The 20,709-nt window shown below is 30.4% G+C and overlaps 1 long non-coding RNA gene across 2 annotated transcripts in view; it reads left to right on the top strand.

Moving 5' to 3' along the window:
* The window catches only part of LOC110179066 (uncharacterized), a 69,067-nt gene that overhangs the window by 15,717 nt on the left and 32,641 nt on the right, over nt 1–20,709 (top strand). The window lies entirely within an intron of this gene.

Here is a 20,709-nt window from a genome sequence, read left to right as displayed (position 1 = left end):
TTTTTATTTGCAAATTTTTTCGACAAACCAAAATTTAAAAAATCCATAACTAAGCCAAATTAGTATTAATTCGAATTCGGAAAGCATTCGTATGTTAATTTGTACCAGGTTAATAAAACTGTCTATGATTTATAGGGTCGGAAATGACTCCTTCACTTAGTTTTAAGCTTCTGACTGAAGGTGAAATACCATTATTATTACCCATATTTTTATATGCAAATTTTTCGATAAACCAAAATTTAAAAATGTCATAACTATGCCAAAAATGATTCCTTCACTTAGTTTTAAGCTTCTGACTGAAGGTCAAATACCATTTTTTAATTGATATTAACCATTTTTCTATTTGCAAATTTTTTCGACAAATTTAAAAAATCCATAACTAAGCCAAATTAGAATTAATTCGAATTCGGAAAGCATTCGTATGTTAATTTGTACCAGGTTAATAAAACTGTCTATGATTTATAGGGTCGGAAATGACTCCTTCACTTAGTTTTAAGCTTCTGACTGAAGGTGAAATACCATTATTATTACCCATATTTTTATATGCAAATTTTTCGATAAACCAAAATTTAAAAATGTCATAACTATGCCAAAAAGGCATTAATTTCAATTCGGAAAGCATTTCTATGTTAGTTTTTAGCAGGTTAACAAAGCTGCATACTCCATTCAAAATGTGAATTTTTGGCCGATTTTTGTAAATTTTAATGATGTAACCCCTTTCCTTTTTTTCGAAAAATGGGAAATTTCGGGAAAAATTTTTTTTCGGCCGAAAATAGCTGGGAAGATTCGCCTGTTGATGCTGATCAAAAATATATATGATTTATAGGGTCGGAAATGATTCCTTCACTTAGTTTTAAGCTTCTGACTGAAGGTCAAATACCATTTTTTAATTGATATTAACCATTTTTCTATTTGCAAATTTTTTCGACAAGCCAAAATTTAAAAAATTCATAACTAAGCCAAATTAGTATTAATTTTAAATTCGGAAAGCATTCGTATGTTAATTTGTACCAGGTTAATAAAACTGTCTATGATTTATAGGGTCGGAAATGACTCCTTCACTTAGTTTTAAGCTTCTGACTGAAGGTGAAATACCATTATTATTACCCATATTTTTATATGCAAATTTTTCGATAAACCAAAATTTAAAAATGTCATAACTATGCCAAAAAGGCATTAATTTCAATTCGGAAAGCATTTCTATGTTAGTTTTTAGCAGGTTAACAAAGCTGCATACTCCATTCAAAATGTGAATTTTTGGCCGATTTTTGTAAATTTTAATGATGTAACCCCTTTCCTTTTTTTCGAAAAATGGGAAATTTCGGAAAAAATTTTTTTTCGGCCGAAAATAGCTGGGAAGATTCGCCTGTTGATGCTGATCAAAAATATATATGATTTATAGGGTCGGAAATGATTCCTTTACTTAGTTTTAAGCTTCTGACTGAAGGTCAAATACCATTTTTTAATTGATATTAACCATTTTTCTATTTGCAAATTTTTTCGACAAGCCAAAATTTAAAAAATTCATAACTAAGCCAAATTGGAATAATTTTAAATTCGGAAAGCATTCGTATGTTAATTTGTACCAGGTTAATAAAACTGTCTATGATTTATAGGGTCGGAAATGACTCCTTCACTTAGTTTTAAGCTTCTGACTGAAGGTGAAATACCATTATTATTACCCATATTTTTATATGCAAATTTTTCGATAAACCAAAATTTAAAAATGTCATAACTATGCCAAAAAGGCATTAATTTCAATTCGGAAAGCATTTCTATGTTAGTTTTTAGCAGGTTAACAAAGCTGCATACTCCATTCAAAATGTGAATTTTTGGCCGATTTTTGTAAATTTTAATGATGTAACCCCTTTCCTTTTTTTCGAAAAATGGGAAATTTCGGAAAAAATTTTTTTTCGGCCGAATATAGCTGGGAAGATTCGCCTGTTGATGCTGATGAAGAATATATATGATTTATAGGGTCGGAAATGATTCCTTCACTTAGTTTTAAGCTTCTGACTGAAGGTCAAATACCATTTTTTAATTGATATTAACCATTTTTCTATTTGCAAATTTTTTCGACAAACCAAAATTTAAAAAATTCATAACTTAGCCAAATTAGTATTAATTCGAATTCGGAAAGCATTCGTATGTTAATTTGTACCAGGTTAATAAAACTGTCTATGATTTATAGGGTCGGAAATGACTCCTTCACTTAGTTTTAAGCTTCTGACTGAAGGTGAAATACCATTATTATTACCCATATTTTTATATGCAAATTTTTCGATAAACCAAAATTTAAAAATGTCATAACTATGCCAAAAAGGCATTAATTTCAATTCGGAAAGCATTTCTATGTTAGTTTTTAGCAGGTTAACAAAGCTGCATACTCCATTCAAAATGTGAATTTTTGGCCGATTTTTGTAAATTTTAATGATGTAACCCCTTTCCTTTTTTTCGAAAAATGGGAAATTTCGGAAAAAAATTTTTTTCGGCCGAAAATAGCTGGGAAGATTCGCCTGTTGATGCTGATGAAGAATATATATGATTTATAGGGTCGGAAATGATTCCTTCACTTAGTTTTAAGCTTCTGACTGAAGGTCAAATACCATTTTTTAATTGATATTAACCATTTTTCTATTTGCAAATTTTTTCGACAAGCCAAAATTTAAAAAATTCATAACTAAGCCAAATTGGAATAATTTTAAATTCGGAAAGCATTCGTATGTTAATTTGTACCAGGTTAATAAAACTGTCTATGATTTATAGGGTCGGAAATGACTCCTTCACTTAGTTTTAAGCTTCTGACTGAAGGTGAAATACCATTATTATTACCCATATTTTTATATGCAAATTTTTCGATAAACCAAAATTTAAAAATGTCATAACTATGCCAAAAAGGCATTAATTTCAATTCGGAAAGCATTTCTATGTTAGTTTTTAGCAGGTTAACAAAGCTGCATACTCCATTCAAAATGTGAATTTTTGGCCGATTTTTGTAAATTTTAATGATGTAACCCCTTTCCTTTTTTTCGAAAAATGGGAAATTTCGGACAAAATTTTTTTCGGCCGAAAATAGCTGGGAAGATTCGCCTGTTGATGCTGATCAAAAATATATATGATTTATAGGGTCGGAAATGATTCCTTTACTTAGTTTTAAGCTTCTGACTGAAGGTCAAATACCATTTTTTAATTGATATTAACCATTTTTCTATTTGCAAATTTTTTCGACAAGCCAAAATTTAAAAAATTCATAACTAAGCCAAATTGGAATAATTTTAAATTCGGAAAGCATTCGTATGTTAATTTGTACCAGGTTAATAAAACTGTCTATGATTTATAGGGTCGGAAATGACTCCTTCACTTAGTTTTAAGCTTCTGACTGAAGGTGAAATACCATTATTATTACCCATATTTTTATATGCAAATTTTTCGATAAACCAAAATTTAAAAATGTCATAACTATGCCAAAAAGGCATTAATTTCAATTCGGAAAGCATTTCTATGTTAGTTTCTAGCAGGTTAACAAAGCTGCATACTCCATTCAAAATGTGAATTTTTGGCCGATTTTTGTAAATTTTAATGATGTAACCCCTTTCCTTTTTTTCGAAAAATGGGAAATTTCGGAAAAAAATTTTTTTCGGCCGAATATAGCTGGGAAGATTCGCCTGTTGATGCTGATGGAGAATATATATGATTTATAGGGTCGGAAATGATTCCTTCACTTAGTTTTAAGCTTCTGACTGAAGGTCAAATACCATTTTTTAATTGATATTAACCATTTTTCTATTTGCAAATTTTTTCGACAAGCCAAAATTTAAAAAATTCATAACTAAGCCAAATTGGAATAATTTTAAATTCGGAAAGCATTCGTATGTTAATTTGTACCAGGTTAATAAAACTGTCTATGATTTATAGGGTCGGAAATGACTCCTTCACTTAGTTTTAAGCTTCTGACTGAAGGTGAAATACCATTATTATTACCCATATTTTTATATGCAAATTTTTCGATAAACCAAAATTTAAAAATGTCATAACTATGCCAAAAAGGCATTAATTTCAATTCGGAAAGCATTTCTATGTTAGTTTTTAGCAGGTTAACAAAGCTGCATACTCCATTCAAAATGTGAATTTTTGGCCGATTTTTGTAAATTTTAATGATGTAACCCCTTTCCTTTTTTTCGAAAAATGGGAAATTTCGGAAAAAATTTTTTTCGGCCGAATATAGCTGGGAAGATTCGCCTGTTGATGCTGATCAAGAATATATATGATTTATAGGGTCGGAAATGATTCCTTCACTTAGTTTTAAGCTTCTGACTGAAGGTCAAATACCATTTTTTAATTGATATTAACCATTTTTTTATTTGCAAATTTTTTCGACAAGCCAAAATTTAGTCATAAATCACTCCTTCACTTAGTTTAAGCTTCTGACTGAAGGTGAAATACCATTATTATAACCCATATTTTTATATACAAATTTTTCGATAAACCAAAATTTAAAAAATCCATAACTAAGCCAAATTAGTATTAATTCGAATTCGGAAAGCATTCCTATGTTAATTTGTACCAGGGTAATAAAACTGTCTATGAATTATAGGGTCGGAAATGACTCCTTCACTTAGTTTTAAGCTTCTGACTGAAGGTGAAATACCATTATTATTACCCATATTTTTATATGCAAATTTTTCGATAAACCAAAATTTAAAAATGTCATAACTATGCCAAAAAGGCATTAATTTCAATTCGGAAAGCATTTCTATGTTAGTTTTTAGCAGGTTAACAAAGCTGCATACTCCATTCAAAATGTGAATTTTTGGCCGATTTTTGTAAATTTTAATGATGTAACCCCTTTCCTTTTTTTCGAAAAATGGGAAATTTCGGAAAAATTTTTTTTCGGCCGAATATAGCTGGGAAGATTCGCCTGTTGATGCTGATGAAGAATATATATGATTTATAGGGTCGGAAATGATTCCTTCACTTAGTTTTAAGCTTCTGACTGAAGGTCAAATACCATTTTTTAATTGATATTAACCATTTTTCTATTTGCAAATTTTTTCGACAAGCCAAAATTTAAAAAATTCATAACTAAGCCAAATTGGAATAATTTTAAATTCGGAAAGCATTCGTATGTTAATTTGTACCAGGTTAATAAAACTGTCTATGATTTATAGGGTCGGAAATGACTCCTTCACTTAGTTTTAAGCTTCTGACTGAAGGTGAAATACCATTATTATTACCCATATTTTTATATGCAAATTTTTCGATAAACCAAAATTTAAAAATGTCATAACTATGCCAAAAAGGCATTAATTTCAATTCGGAAAGCATTTCTATGTTAGTTTTTAGCAGGTTAACAAAGCTGCATACTCCATTCAAAATGTGAATTTTTGGCCGATTTTTGTAAATTTTAATGATGTAACCCCTTTCCTTTTTTTCGAAAAATGGGAAATTTCGGAAAAAATTTTTTTCGGCCGAATATAGCTGGGAAGATTCGCCTGTTGATGCTGATGAAGAATATATATGATTTATAGGGTCGGAAATGATTCCTTTACTTAGTTTTAAGCTTCTGACTGAAGGTCAAATACCATTTTTTAATTGATATTAACCATTTTTCTATTTGCAAATTTTTTCGACAAGCCAAAATTTAAAAAATTCATAACTAAGCCAAATTGGAATAATTTTAAATTCGGAAAGCATTCGTATGTTAATTTGTACCAGGTTAATAAAACTGTCTATGATTTATAGGGTCGGAAATGACTCCTTCACTTAGTTTTAAGCTTCTGACTGAAGGTGAAATACCATTATTATTACCCATATTTTTATATGCAAATTTTTCGATAAACCAAAATTTAAAAATGTCATAACTATGCCAAAAAGGCATTAATTTCAATTCGGAAAGCATTTCTATGTTAGTTTTTAGCAGGTTAACAAAGCTGCATACTCCATTCAAAATGTGAATTTTTGGCCGATTTTTGTAAATTTTAATGATGTAACCCCTTTCCTTTTTTTCGAAAAATGGGAAATTTCGGGAAAAATTTTTTTCGGCCGAATATAGCTGGGAAGATTCGCCTGTTGATGCTGATGAAGAATATATATGATTTATAGGGTCGGAAATGATTCCTTCACTTAGTTTTAAGCTTCTGACTGAAGGTCAAATACCATTTTTTAATTGATATTAACCATTTTTCTATTTGCAAATTTTTTCGACAAGCCAAAATTTAAAAAATTCATAACTAAGCCAAATTAGTATTAATTCGAATTCGGAAAGCATTCGTATGTTAATTTGTACCAGGGTAATAAAACTGTCTATGAATTATAGGGTCGGAAATGACTCCTTCACTTAGTTTTAAGCTTCTGACTGAAGGTGAAATACCATTATTATTACCCATATTTTTATATGCAAATTTTTCGATAAACCAAAATTTAAAAATGTCATAACTATGCCAAAAAGGCATTAATTTCAATTCGGAAAGCATTTCTATGTTAGTTTTTAGCAGGTTAACAAAGCTGCATACTCCATTCAAAATGTGAATTTTTGGCCGATTTTTGTAAATTTTAATGATGTAACCCCTTTCCTTTTTTTCGAAAAATGGGAAATTTCGGAAAAAATTTTTTTTCGGCCGAATATAGCTGGGAAGATTCGCCTGTTGATGCTGATGAAGAATATATATGATTTATAGGGTCGGAAATGATTCCTTCACTTAGTTTTAAGCTTCTGACTGAAGGTCAAATACCATTTTTTAATTGATATTAACCATTTTTTTATTTGCAAATTTTTTCGACAAACCAAAATTTAAAAAATCCATAACTAAGCCAAATTAGTATTAATTCGAATTCGGAAAGCATTCCTATGTTAATTTGTACCAGGGTAATAAAACTGTCTATGAATTATAGGGTCGGAAATGACTCCTTCACTTAGTTTTAAGCTTCTGACTGAAGGTGAAATACCATTATTATTACCCATATTTTTATATGCAAATTTTTCGATAAACCAAAATTTAAAAATGTCATAACTATGCCAAAAAGGCATTAATTTCAATTCGGAAAGCATTTCTATGTTAGTTTTTAGCAGGTTAACAAAGCTGCATACTCCATTCAAAATGTGAATTTTTGGCCGATTTTTGTAAATTTTAATGATGTAACCCCTTTCCTTTTTTTCGAAAAATGGGAAATTTCGGAAAAATTTTTTTTCGGCCGAATATAGCTGGGAAGATTCGCCTGTTGATGCTGATGGAGAATATATATGATTTATAGGGTCGGAAATGATTCCTTTACTTAGTTTTAAGCTTCTGACTGAAGGTCAAATACCATTTTTTAATTGATATTAACCATTTTTCTATTTGCAAATTTTTTCGACAAGCCAAAATTTAAAAAATTCATAACTAAGCCAAATTGGAATAATTTTAAATTCGGAAAGCATTCGTATGTTAATTTGTACCAGGTTAATAAAACTGTCTATGATTTATAGGGTCGGAAATGACTCCTTCACTTAGTTTTAAGCTTCTGACTGAAGGTGAAATACCATTATTATTACCCATATTTTTATATGCAAATTTTTCGATAAACCAAAATTTAAAAATGTCATAACTATGCCAAAAAGGCATTAATTTCAATTCGGAAAGCATTTCTATGTTAGTTTTTAGCAGGTTAACAAAGCTGCATACTCCATTCAAAATGTGAATTTTTGGCCGATTTTTGTAAATTTTAATGATGTAACCCCTTTCCTTTTTTTCGAAAAATGGGAAATTTCGGGAAAAATTTTTTTTCGGCCGAATATAGCTGGGAAGATTCGCCTGTTGATGCTGATGAAGAATATATATGATTTATAGGGTCGGAAATGATTCCTTCACTTAGTTTTAAGCTTCTGACTGAAGGTCAAATACCATTTTTTAATTGATATTAACCATTTTTTTATTTGTAAATTTATTCGACAAACCAAAATTTAAAAAATCCATAACTAAGCCAAATTAGTATTAATTCGAATTCGGAAAGCATTCCTATGTTAATTTGTACCAGGGTAATAAAACTGTCTATGAATTATAGGGTCGGAAATGACTCCTTCACTTAGTTTTAAGCTTCTGACTGAAGGTGAAATACCATTATTATTACCCATATTTTTATATGCAAATTTTTCGATAAACCAAAATTTAAAAATGTCATAACTATGCCAAAAAGGCATTAATTTCAATTCGGAAAGCATTTCTATGTTAGTTTTTAGCAGGTTAACAAAGCTGCATACTCCATTCAAAATGTGAATTTTTGGCCGATTTTTGTAAATTTTAATGATGTAACCCCTTTCCTTTTTTTCGAAAAATGGGAAATTTCGGAAAAAAATTTTTTTCGGCCGAATATAGCTGGGAAGATTCGCCTGTTGATGCTGATGGAGAATATATATGATTTATAGGGTCGGAAATGATTCCTTCACTTAGTTTTAAGCTTCTGACTGAAGGTCAAATACCATTTTTTAATTGATATTAACCATTTTTTTATTTGCAAATTTTTTCGACAAACCAAAATTTAAAAAATTCATAACTTAGCCAAATTAGTATTAATTCGAATTCGGAAAGCATTCCTATGTTAATTTGTACCAGGGTAATAAAACTGTCTATGAATTATAGGGTCGGAAATGACTCCTTCACTTAGTTTTAAGCTTCTGACTGAAGGTGAAATACCATTATTATTACCCATATTTTTATATGCAAATTTTTCGATAAACCAAAATTTAAAAATGTCATAACTATGCCAAAAAGGCATTAATTTCAATTCGGAAAGCATTTCTATGTTAGTTTTTAGCAGGTTAACAAAGCTGCATACTCCATTCAAAATGTGAATTTTTGGCCGATTTTTGTAAATTTTAATGATGTAACCCCTTTCCTTTTTTTCGAAAAATGGGAAATTTCGGACAAAATTTTTTTCGGCCGAAAATAGCTGGGAAGATTCGCCTGTTGATGCTGATCAAAAATATATATGATTTATAGGGTCGGAAATGATTCCTTCACTTAGTTTTAAGCTTCTGACTGAAGGTCAAATACCATTTTTTAATTGATATTAACCATTTTTCTATTTGCAAATTTTTTCGACAAGCCAAAATTTAAAAAATTCATAACTAAGCCAAATTGGAATAATTTTAAATTCGGAAAGCATTCGTATGTTAATTTGTACCAGGTTAATAAAACTGTCTATGATTTATAGGGTCGGAAATGACTCTTTCACTTAGTTTTAAGCTTCTGACTGAAGGTGAAATACCATTATTATTACCCATATTTTTATATGCAAATTTTTCGATAAACCAAAATTTAAAAATGTCATAACTATGCCAAAAAGGCATTAATTTCAATTCGGAAAGCATTTCTATGTTAGTTTTTAGCAGGTTAACAAAGCTGCATACTCCATTCAAAATGTGAATTTTTGGCCGATTTTTGTAAATTTTAATGATGTAACCCCTTTCCTTTTTTTCGAAAAATGGGAAATTTCGGGAAAAATTTTTTTTCGGCCGAATATAGCTGGGAAGATTCGCCTGTTGATGCTGATGAAGAATATATATGATTTATAGGGTCGGAAATGATTCCTTCACTTAGTTTTAAGCTTCTGACTGAAGGTCAAATACCATTTTTTAATTGATATTAACCATTTTTTTATTTGTAAATTTTTTCGACAAACCAAAATTTAAAAAATCCATAACTAAGCCAAATTAGTATTAATTCGAATTCGGAAAGCATTCCTATGTTAATTTGTACCAGGGTAATAAAACTGTCTATGAATTATAGGGTCGGAAATGACTCCTTCACTTAGTTTTAAGCTTCTGACTGAAGGTGAAATACCATTATTATTACCCATATTTTTATATGCAAATTTTTCGATAAACCAAAATTTAAAAATGTCATAACTATGCCAAAAAGGCATAAATTTCAATTCGGAAAGCATTTCTATGTTAGTTTTTAGCAGGTTAACAAAGCTGCATACTCCATTCAAAATGTGAATTTTTGGCCGAATTGGAAGCCAAATTGGAATAATTTTAAATTCGGAAAGCATTCGTATGTTAATTTGTACCAGGGTAATAAAACTGTCTATGAATTATAGGGTCGGAAATGACCCCTTCACTTAGTTTTAAGCTTCTGACTGAAGGTGAAATACCATTATTATTACCCATATTTTTATATGCAAATTTTTCGATAAACCAAAATTTAAAAATGTCATAACTATGCCAAAAAGGCATTAATTTCAATTCGGAAAGCATTTCTATGTTAGTTTTTAGCAGGTTAACAAAGCTGCATACTCCATTCAAAATGTGAATTTTTGGCCGATTTTTGTAAATTTTAATGATGTAACCCCTTTCCTTTTTTTCGAAAAATGGGAAATTTCGGAAAAATTTTTTTTCGGCCGAATATAGCTGGGAAGATTCGCCTGTTGATGCTGATGGAGAATATATATGATTTATAGGGTCGGAAATGATTCCTTCACTTAGTTTTAAGCTTCTGACTGAAGGTCAAATACCATTTTTTAATTGATATTAACCATTTTTTTATTTGCAAATTTTTTCGACAAACCGAAATTTAAAAAATCCATAACTAAGCCAAATTAGTATTAATTCGAATTCGGAAAGCATTCGTATGTTAATTTGTACCAGGGTAATAAAACTGTCTATGAATTATAGGGTCGGAAATGACTCCTTCACTTAGTTTTAAGCTTCTGACTGAAGGTGAAATACCATTATTATTACCCATATTTTTATATGCAAATTTTTCGATAAACCAAAATTTAAAAATGTCATAACTATGCCAAAAAGGCATTAATTTCAATTCGGAAAGCATTTCTATGTTAGTTTTTAGCAGGTTAACAAAGCTGCATACTCCATTCAAAATGTGAATTTTTGGCCGATTTTTGTAAATTTTAATGATGTAACCCCTTTCCTTTTTTTCGAAAAATGGGAAATTTCGGAAAAATTTTTTTTCGGCCGAATATAGCTGGGAAGATTCGCCTGTTGATGCTGATCAAGAATATATATGATTTATAGGGTCGGAAATGATTCCTTCACTTAGTTTTAAGCTTCTGACTGAAGGTCAAATACCATTTTTTAATTGATATTAACCATTTTTCTATTTGCAAATTTTTTCGACAAGCCAAAATTTAAAAAATCCATAACTAAGCCAAATTAGTATTATTTTGAATTCGGAAAGCATTCGTATGTTAATTTGTACCAGGGTAATAAAACAATGTCTATGAATTATAGGGTCGGAAATGACTCCTTCACTTAGTTTTAAGCTTCTGACTGAAGGTGAAATACCATTATTATTACCCATATTTTTATATGCAAATTTTTCGATAAACCAAAATTTAAAAATGTCATAACTATGCCAAAAAGGCATTAATTTCAATTCGGAAAGCATTTCTATGTTAGTTTTTAGCAGGTTAACAAAGCTGCATACTCCATTCAAAATGTGAATTTTTGGCCGATTTTTGTAAATTTTAATGATGTAACCCCTTTCCTTTTTTTCGAAAAATGGGAAATTTCGGAAAAATTTTTTTTCGGCCGAATATAGCTGGGAAGATTCGCCTGTTGATGCTGATGGAGAATATATATGATTTATAGGGTCGGAAATGATTCCTTCACTTAGTTTTAAGCTTCTGACTGAAGGTCAAATACCATTTTTTAATTGATATTAACCATTTTTTTATTTGCAAATTTTTTCGACAAACCAAAATTTAAAAAATTCATAACTTAGCCAAATTAGTATTAATTCGAATTCGGAAAGCATTCCTATGTTAATTTGTACCAGGTTAATAAAACTGTCTATGAATTATAGGGTCGGAAATGACTCCTTCACTTAGTTTTAAGCTTCTGACTGAAGGTGAAATACCATTATTATTACCCATATTTTTATATGCAAATTTTTCGATAAACCAAAATTTAAAAATGTCATAACTATGCCAAAAAGGCATTAATTTCAATTCGGAAAGCATTTCTATGTTAGTTTTTAGCAGGTTAACAAAGCTGCATACTCCATTCAAAATGTGAATTTTTGGCCGAATTGGAAGCCAAATTGGAATAATTTTAAATTCGGAAAGCATTCGTATGTTAATTTGTACCAGGGTAATAAAACTGTCTATGAATTATAGGGTCGGAAATGACTCCTTCACTTAGTTTTAAGCTTCTGACTGAAGGTGAAATACCATTATTATTACCCATATTTTTATATGCAAATTTTTCGATAAACCAAAATTTAAAAATGTCATAACTATGCCAAAAAGGCATTAATTTCAATTCGGAAAGCATTTCTATGTTAGTTTTTAGCAGGTTAACAAAGCTGCATACTCCATTCAAAATGTGAATTTTTGGCCGATTTTTGTAAATTTTAATGATGTAACCCCTTTCCTTTTTTTCGAAAAATGGGAAATTTCGGAAAAAATTTTTTTTCGGCCGAATATAGCTGGGAAGATTCGCCTGTTGATGCTGATGGAGAATATATATGATTTATAGGGTCGGAAATGATTCCTTCACTTAGTTTTAAGCTTCTGACTGAAGGTCAAATACCATTTTTTAATTGATATTAACCATTTTTTTATTTGCAAATTTTTTCGACAAACCAAAATTTAAAAAATTCATAACTAAGCCAAATTAGTATTAATTTCGAATTCGGAAAGCATTCCTATGTTAATTTGTACCAGGGTAATAAAACTGTCTATGAATTATAGGGTCGGAAATGACTCCTTCACTTAGTTTTAAGCTTCTGACTGAAGGTGAAATACCATTATTATTACCCATATTTTTATATGCAAATTTTTCGATAAACCAAAATTTAAAAATGTCATAACTATGCCAAAAAGGCATTAATTTCAATTCGGAAAGCATTTCTATGTTAGTTTTTAGCAGGTTAACAAAGCTGCATACTCCATTCAAAATGTGAATTTTTGGCCGATTTTTGTAAATTTTAATGATGTAACCCCTTTCCTTTTTTTCGAAAAATGGGAAATTTCGGAAAAAATTTTTTTCGGCCGAAAATAGCTGGGAAGATTCGCCTGTTGATGCTGATCAAAAATATATATGATTTATAGGGTCGGAAATGATTCCTTCACTTAGTTTTAAGCTTCTGACTGAAGGTCAAATACCATTTTTTAATTGATATTAACCATTTTTCTATTTGCAAATTTTTTCGACAAGCCAAAATTTAAAAAATTCATAACTAAGCCAAATTGGAATAATTTTAAATTCGGAAAGCATTCGTATGTTAATTTGTACCAGGTTAATAAAACTGTCTATGATTTATAGGGTCGGAAATGACTCCTTCACTTAGTTTTAAGCTTCTGACTGAAGGTGAAATACCATTATTATTACCCATATTTTTATATGCAAATTTTTCGATAAACCAAAATTTAAAAATGTCATAACTATGCCAAAAAGGCATTAATTTCAATTCGGAAAGCATTTCTATGTTAGTTTTTAGCAGGTTAACAAAGCTGCATACTCCATTCAAAATGTGAATTTTTGGCCGATTTTTGTAAATTTTAATGATGTAACCCCTTTCCTTTTTTTCGAAAAATGGGAAATTTCGGAAAAAATTTTTTTTCGGCCGAATATAGCTGGGAAGATTCGCCTGTTGATGCTGATGAAGAATATACATGATTTATAGGGTCGGAAATGATTCCTTCACTTAGTTTTAAGCTTCTGACTGAAGGTCAAATACCATTTTTTAATTGATATTAACCATTTTTCTATTTGCAAATTTTTTCGACAAGCCAAAATTTAAAAAATTCATAACTAAGCCAAATTGGAATAATTTTAAATTCGGAAAGCATTCGTATGTTAATTTGTACCAGGTTAATAAAACTGTCTATGATTTATAGGGTCGGAAATGACTCCTTCACTTAGTTTTAAGCTTCTGACTGAAGGTGCAATACCATTATTATTACCCATATTTTTATATACAAATTTTTCGATAAGCCAAAATTTAAAAAATTCATAACTAAGCCAAATTAGAATTAATTCGAATTCGGAAAGCATTCGTATGTTAATTTGTACCAGGTTAATAAAACTGTCTATGATTTATAGGGTCGGAAATGACTCCTTCACTTAGTTTTAAGCTTCTGACTGAAGGTGAAATACCATTATTATTACCCATATTTTTATATACAAATTTTTGGATAAACCAAAATTTAAAAATGTCATAACTATGCCAAAAAGGCATAAATTTCAATTCGGAAAGCATTTCTATGTTAGTTTTTAGCAGGTTAACAAAGCTGCATACTCCATTCAAAATGTGAATTTTTGGCCGAATTGGAAGCCAAATTGGAATAATTTTAAATTCGGAAAGCATTCGTATGTTAATTTGTACCAGGGTAATAAAACTGTCTATGAATTATAGGGTCGGAAATGACCCCTTCACTTAGTTTTAAGCTTCTGACTGAAGGTGAAATACCATTATTATTACCCATATTTTTATATGCAAATTTTTCGATAAACCAAAATTTAAAAATGTCATAACTATGCCAAAAAGGCATTAATTTCAATTCGGAAAGCATTTCTATGTTAGTTTTTAGCAGGTTAACAAAGCTGCATACTCCATTCAAAATGTGAATTTTTGGCCGATTTTTGTAAATTTTAATGATGTAACCCCTTTCCTTTTTTTCGAAAAATGGGAAATTTCGGAAAAAATTTTTTTTCGGCCGAATATAGCTGGGAAGATTCGCCTGTTGATGCTGATGAAGAATATATATGATTTATAGGGTCGGAAATGATTCCTTCACTTAGTTTTAAGCTTCTGACTGAAGGTCAAATACCATTTTTTAATTGATATTAACCATTTTTTTATTTGCAAATTTTTTCGACAAGCCAAAATTTAAAAAATTCATAACTAAGCCAAATTGGAATAATTTTAAATTCGGAAAGCATTCGTATGTTAATTTGTACCAGGTTAATAAAACTGTCTATGATTTATAGGGTCGGAAATGACTCCTTCACTTAGTTTTAAGCTTCTGACTGAAGGTGAAATACCATTATTATTACCCATATTTTTATATGCAAATTTTTCGATAAACCAAAATTTAAAAATGTCATAACTATGCCAAAAAGGCATTAATTTCAATTCGGAAAGCATTTCTATGTTAGTTTTTAGCAGGTTAACAAAGCTGCATACTCCATTCAAAATGTGAATTTTTGGCCGATTTTTGTAAATTTTAATGATGTAACCCCTTTCCTTTTTTTCGAAAAATGGGAAATTTCGGAAAAATTTTTTTTCGGCCGAATATAGCTGGGAAGATTCGCCTGTTGATGCTGATGAAGAATATATATGATTTATAGGGTCGGAAATGATTCCTTCACTTAGTTTTAAGCTTCTGACTGAAGGTCAAATACCATTTTTTAATTGATATTAACCATTTTTTTATTTGTAAATTTTTTCGACAAACCAAAATTTAAAAAATCCATAACTAAGCCAAATTAGTATTAATTCGAATTCGGAAAGCATTCCTATGTTAATTTGTACCAGGGTAATAAAACTGTCTATGAATTATAGGGTCGGAAATGACCCCTTCACTTAGTTTTAAGCTTCTGACTGAAGGTGAAATACCATTATTATTACCCATATTTTTATATGCAAATTTTTCGATAAACCAAAATTTAAAAATGTCATAACTATGCCAAAAAGGCATTAATTTCAATTCGGAAAGCATTTCTATGTTAGTTTTTAGCAGGTTAACAAAGCTGCATACTCCATTCAAAATGTGAATTTTTGGCCGATTTTTGTAAATTTTAATGATGTAACCCCTTTCCTTTTTTTCGAAAAATGGGAAATTTTTGACAAAATTTTTTTCGGCCGAAAATAGCTGGAAAGATTCGCCTGTTGATGCTGATCAAAAATATATATGATTTATAGGGTCGGAAATGATTCCTTCACTTAGTTTTAAGCTTCTGACTGAAGGTCAAATACCATTTTTTAATTGATATTAACCATTTTTCTATTTGCAAATTTTTTCGACAAGCCAAAATTTAAAAAATTCATAACTAAGCCAAATTGGAATAATTTTAAATTCGGAAAGCATTCGTATGTTAATTTGTACCAGGTTAATAAAACTGTCTATGATTTATAGGGTCGGAAATGACTCCTTCACTTAGTTTTAAGCTTCTGACTGAAGGTGCAATACCATTATTATTACCCATATTTTTATATACAAATTTTTCGATAAGCCAAAATTTAAAAAATTCATAACTAAGCCAAATTAGAATTAATTCGAATTCGGAAAGCATTCGTATGTTAATTTGTACCAGGTTAATAAAACTGTCTATGATTTATAGGGTCGGAAATGACTCCTTCACTTAGTTTTAAGCTTCTGACTGAAGGTGCAATACCATTATTATTACCCATATTTTTATATACAAATTTTTCGATAAACCAAAATTTAAAAATGTCATAACTATGCCAAAAAGGCATTAATTTCAATTCCGAAAGCATTTCAATATCAGTTTTTAGCAGGTTAACAAAGCTGCATACTCCATGCAAAATGTTAATTTTTGGCGATTTTTGTAAATTTTAATGATGTAACCCCTTTCCTTTTTTTCGAAAAATGGGAAATTTCGGAAAACAATTTTTTTCGGCCGAACATAGCTGGGAAGATTCGCCTGTTGATGCTGATAAAGAATATATATGATTTATAGGATCGGAAATGATTCCTTCACTTAGTTTTAAGCTTCTGACTAAAGGTGAAATACCATTTTTTAATTGATATTAACCACTTTTTTATTTCCAAATTTTTTCGACAAACCAAAATTTAAAAAATTCATAACTAAGCCAAATTAGAATTAATTCGAATTCGGAAAGCATTCGTATGTTAATTTGTACCAGGTTAATAAAACTGTCTATGAATTAAAGGGTCGGAAATGACTCCTTCACTTAGTTTTAAGCTTCTGACTGAAGGTGCAATACCATTATTATTACCCATATTTTTATATACAAATTTTTGGATAAACCAAAATTTAAAAATGTCATAACTATGCCAAAAAGGCATTAATTTCAATTCGGAAAGCTTTCCTATGTTAATTTGTATCAGGTTAATAAAACTGTCTATGACTTATAGGGTCGGAAATGACTCCTTCACTTAGTTTTAAGCTTCTGACTGAAGGTGCAATACCATTATTATTACCCATATTTTTATATACAAATTTTTGGATAAACCAAAATTTAAAAATGTCATAACTATGCCAAAAAGGCATTAATTTCAATTCAGAAATAATTTCTATGTTAGTTTTTAGCAGGTTAATAAAACTGTCTATGACTTATAGGGTCGGAAATGACTCCTTCACTTAGTTTTAAGCTTCTGACTGAAGGTCAAATACCATTTTTTAATTCATATTAACCATTTTTCTATTTGCAAATTTTTTCGACAAGCCAAAATTTAAAAAATTCATAACTAAGCCAAATTAGAATTAATTCAAATTCGGAAAGCATTCCTATGTTAATTTGTACCAGGTTAATAAAACTGTCTATGATTTATAGGGTCGGAAATGTCTCCTTCACTTAGTTTTAAGCTTCTGACTGAAGGTCAAGTACCATTTTTTAATTGATATTAACCATTTTTCTATTTCCAAATTTTTTTGACAAACCAAAATTTAAAAAATTCATAACTAAGCCAAATTAGAATTAATTCGAAATCGGAAAGCATTTCTATTTTAATTTGTACCAGGTTAATAAAACTGTCTATAATTTATAGGGTCGGAAATGACTCCTTCACTTAGTTTTAAGCTTCTGACTGAAGGTGCAATACCATTATTATTACCCATATTTTTATATACAAATTTTTCGATAAACCAAAATTTAAAAATGTCATAACTATGCCAAAAAGGCATTAATTTCAATTCGGAAAGCATTTCTATGTTAGTTTTTAGCAAGTTAACAAAGCTGCATACTCCATTCAAAATGTGAATTTTTGGCCGATTTTTGTAAATTTTAATGATGTAACCCCTTTCCTTTTTTTTCGAAAAATGGGAAATTTCGGGAAAAATTTTTTTTCGGCCGAATATAGCTGGGAAGATTTGCCTCTTGATGCTGATCAAGAATATATATGATTTATAGGGTCGGAAATGATTCCTTCACTTAGTTTTAAGCTTCTGACTAAAGGTGAAATACCATTTTTTAATTGATATTAACCATTTTTTTATTTGCAAATTTTTTCGACAAACCAAAATTTAAAAAATTCATAACTTAGCCAAATTAGTATTAATTCGAATTCGGAAAGCATTTGTATGTTAATTTGTACCAGGTTAATAAAACTGTCTATGATTTATAGGGTCGGAAATGACTCCTTCACTTAGTTTTAAGCTTCTGACTGAAGGTGCAATACCATTATTATTACCCAAATTTTTATATGCAAATTTTTCGATAAACCAAATTTTAAAAATGTCATAACTATGCCAAAAAGGCATTAATATCAATTCGGAAAGCATTTCTATGTTAGTTTTTAGCAGGTTAACAAAGCTGCATACTCCATTCAAAATGTGAATTTTTGGCGATTTTTGTATATTTCCTTTCCTTTCCTTTTTTTCGAAAAATGGGAAATTTCGGAAGAAAAATTTTTTCGGCTGAATATAGCTGGGAAGGTTCGCCTGTTGATGCTGATGAAGAATATATATGATTTATAGGGTCGGAAATGATTCCTTCACTTAGTTTTAAGCTTCTGACTGAAGGTCAAATACCATTTTTTTAATGATATTAACCATATTTTTATATGCAAATTTTTTCGACAAAGCAAAATTACAAAATTCATAACTAAGTAAAAATAGCATTAATTTGAATTCGGAAAGCATTCCTATGTTAGTTTTTAGCAGATTAACAAATCTGAATTCTCAATATCGGTAAAAGGGGAACAAAAGCAGTAGATAACAACTTTTGCAATCAACTTGTAAATGGTAAAATGCTATTTTAAAGATACAACAGAATCTCTTACTAAGTGCTTAACATTTGAAACTGAATAATGCCTCCATCTGTATGGTAATTTGTTTGTTAATGAAGCAATTAACGCTTCTGGAATATTTATTTTAATTTCAATTTGAACTCTGACAATCAGATACCGCTCCCTCCCCAAAAAAGAACCCACGCCGAGGCGACTCTTTTGGCTTCTGTTTTCGGCACGGCGGCAATTAACATATTTGCGCTTTATACTCGTACTTAGGCCAATACGTATTGTAATCCAAACCGAAGGCATAGTCGTGGGCCCACTTATCTGAACAATCAACAGTGGCTGGTCTTTATATATGTACATATATATATTGTGTGTATGTCTGCACAACCAAGAGTGTGTGTAAGCCCGAAAAAGAACCCGAGGGCAGGAGCAGGAGCAGCAGCAGGAGGCTGGGAAATACTGTGGGCGTGTCCATGGCACACACAGGCCGGAGTAAGAAATTTGCAACTGCAGAAGCCAAGTGCAGTGGCTGCCACCGGGATATCCAAAGTGCTCCACCCACTTTTGTGCTAGGTAGTCTCGTCCGGAGGAAAAATAAAAATTTTCGGGTATCTAGCCGGGGATCTAAAGAGTGGGCGGGAGGTCTGTGCTCCTTTTTTTTGTATTTTCTTGTTGTATTTTTCTCCAGACTTTTCCAACTCCAGCTGGGGCAAGTTTGCATGCCAAAAGAGCAAACAAGTTGGCTGGCCTGGGCTCACTTGATTTACAACAGTCGCCACTTGGCCAGATTGCTAAGTTATGGGTCCGTTTTTATGCTAGGTACTCATAGATAATTAGGGTATGTTGTGCTTGTTTTTAAAGTATAATAACTGTCAGATATCTTTTTGGGATATAATAAGTACAAACTTTCCTGAAAAATATGCAAAAAGAGAAGAAAATTTTAAGTTTTTAAAGCAATCCAAGCTATAATTATTACCTAAAATCAACCTAAACACCGGGTACCTCATAGTCGTGTCTCTAGTTACCTTGTTTTGCTATAGATTTTCGTGTGTATGTGTGTGTGGGCGTCAATTACCAGCTCATAAATTTCCATCGATTTGCTAACTATATATATGTATATATATTTTCCCACCCAACTCTGGCATCTAATTGTTTATTAATCAACTCATTAATTAGTTGCTTTGGCTTTGCCATTTGTTATTTCACTCTTTTTTTGTTGTATTTTATTGTTGATTTGTCCGTTCGCTTCGATAATTTTAATTAATTTGCGCAAAATGTATTTTTCTATTGCATTTTTGATTAGTTTTTCCGATTTGAACATGTAGCATGGATATTTGTACTAACAATCAACAAAATAATTAAATGCATTCAAGCATTTTTAATTGTTGTTTGCGCTAATTTCGATGCTTAGGCATAGGTCGGGGGGCCGATTGATGAGTGGGCGTGGTCAATGCGGTAAATGGCCTGCATTATTCATGTGTTTTTGTCGTAACTTGACGGCTGCACCCGATTGTCCTTTGGGCTATTTGTTAAAGCCCGGCTAAATGGTTGCTGAGCGGTTTGGGCCAAGTCAATATTAGAGGATTGAGGTAATGAGAAAATATTTAACTGGGGGGAAGTTAAGGAGTAGTTGCCCTAAATATACATATATCAACTATGCATTAATGGGTTGGGAAAAGTCAAATTTAATATTGTTAGTTTGCAAATATCAGGCATAGGTTGTAGCCCTTTAATTGTATTTATTATTTCAGTATTTTTGTACTATTATACTTGTCCATAACAATAGTATTGATTAACCATAAATTTGAAGCATAATTTATATCA

Source organism: Drosophila serrata, unplaced genomic scaffold (genome assembly GCF_035046125.1).
Source record: "Drosophila serrata isolate PLE 108 unplaced genomic scaffold, ASM3504612v1 contig_249, whole genome shotgun sequence".
Taxonomy (NCBI): domain Eukaryota; kingdom Metazoa; phylum Arthropoda; class Insecta; order Diptera; family Drosophilidae; genus Drosophila; species Drosophila serrata.
Note: the sequence above shows the minus strand (reverse complement) of the source record. Positions and strands in the feature narration are given on the sequence as shown.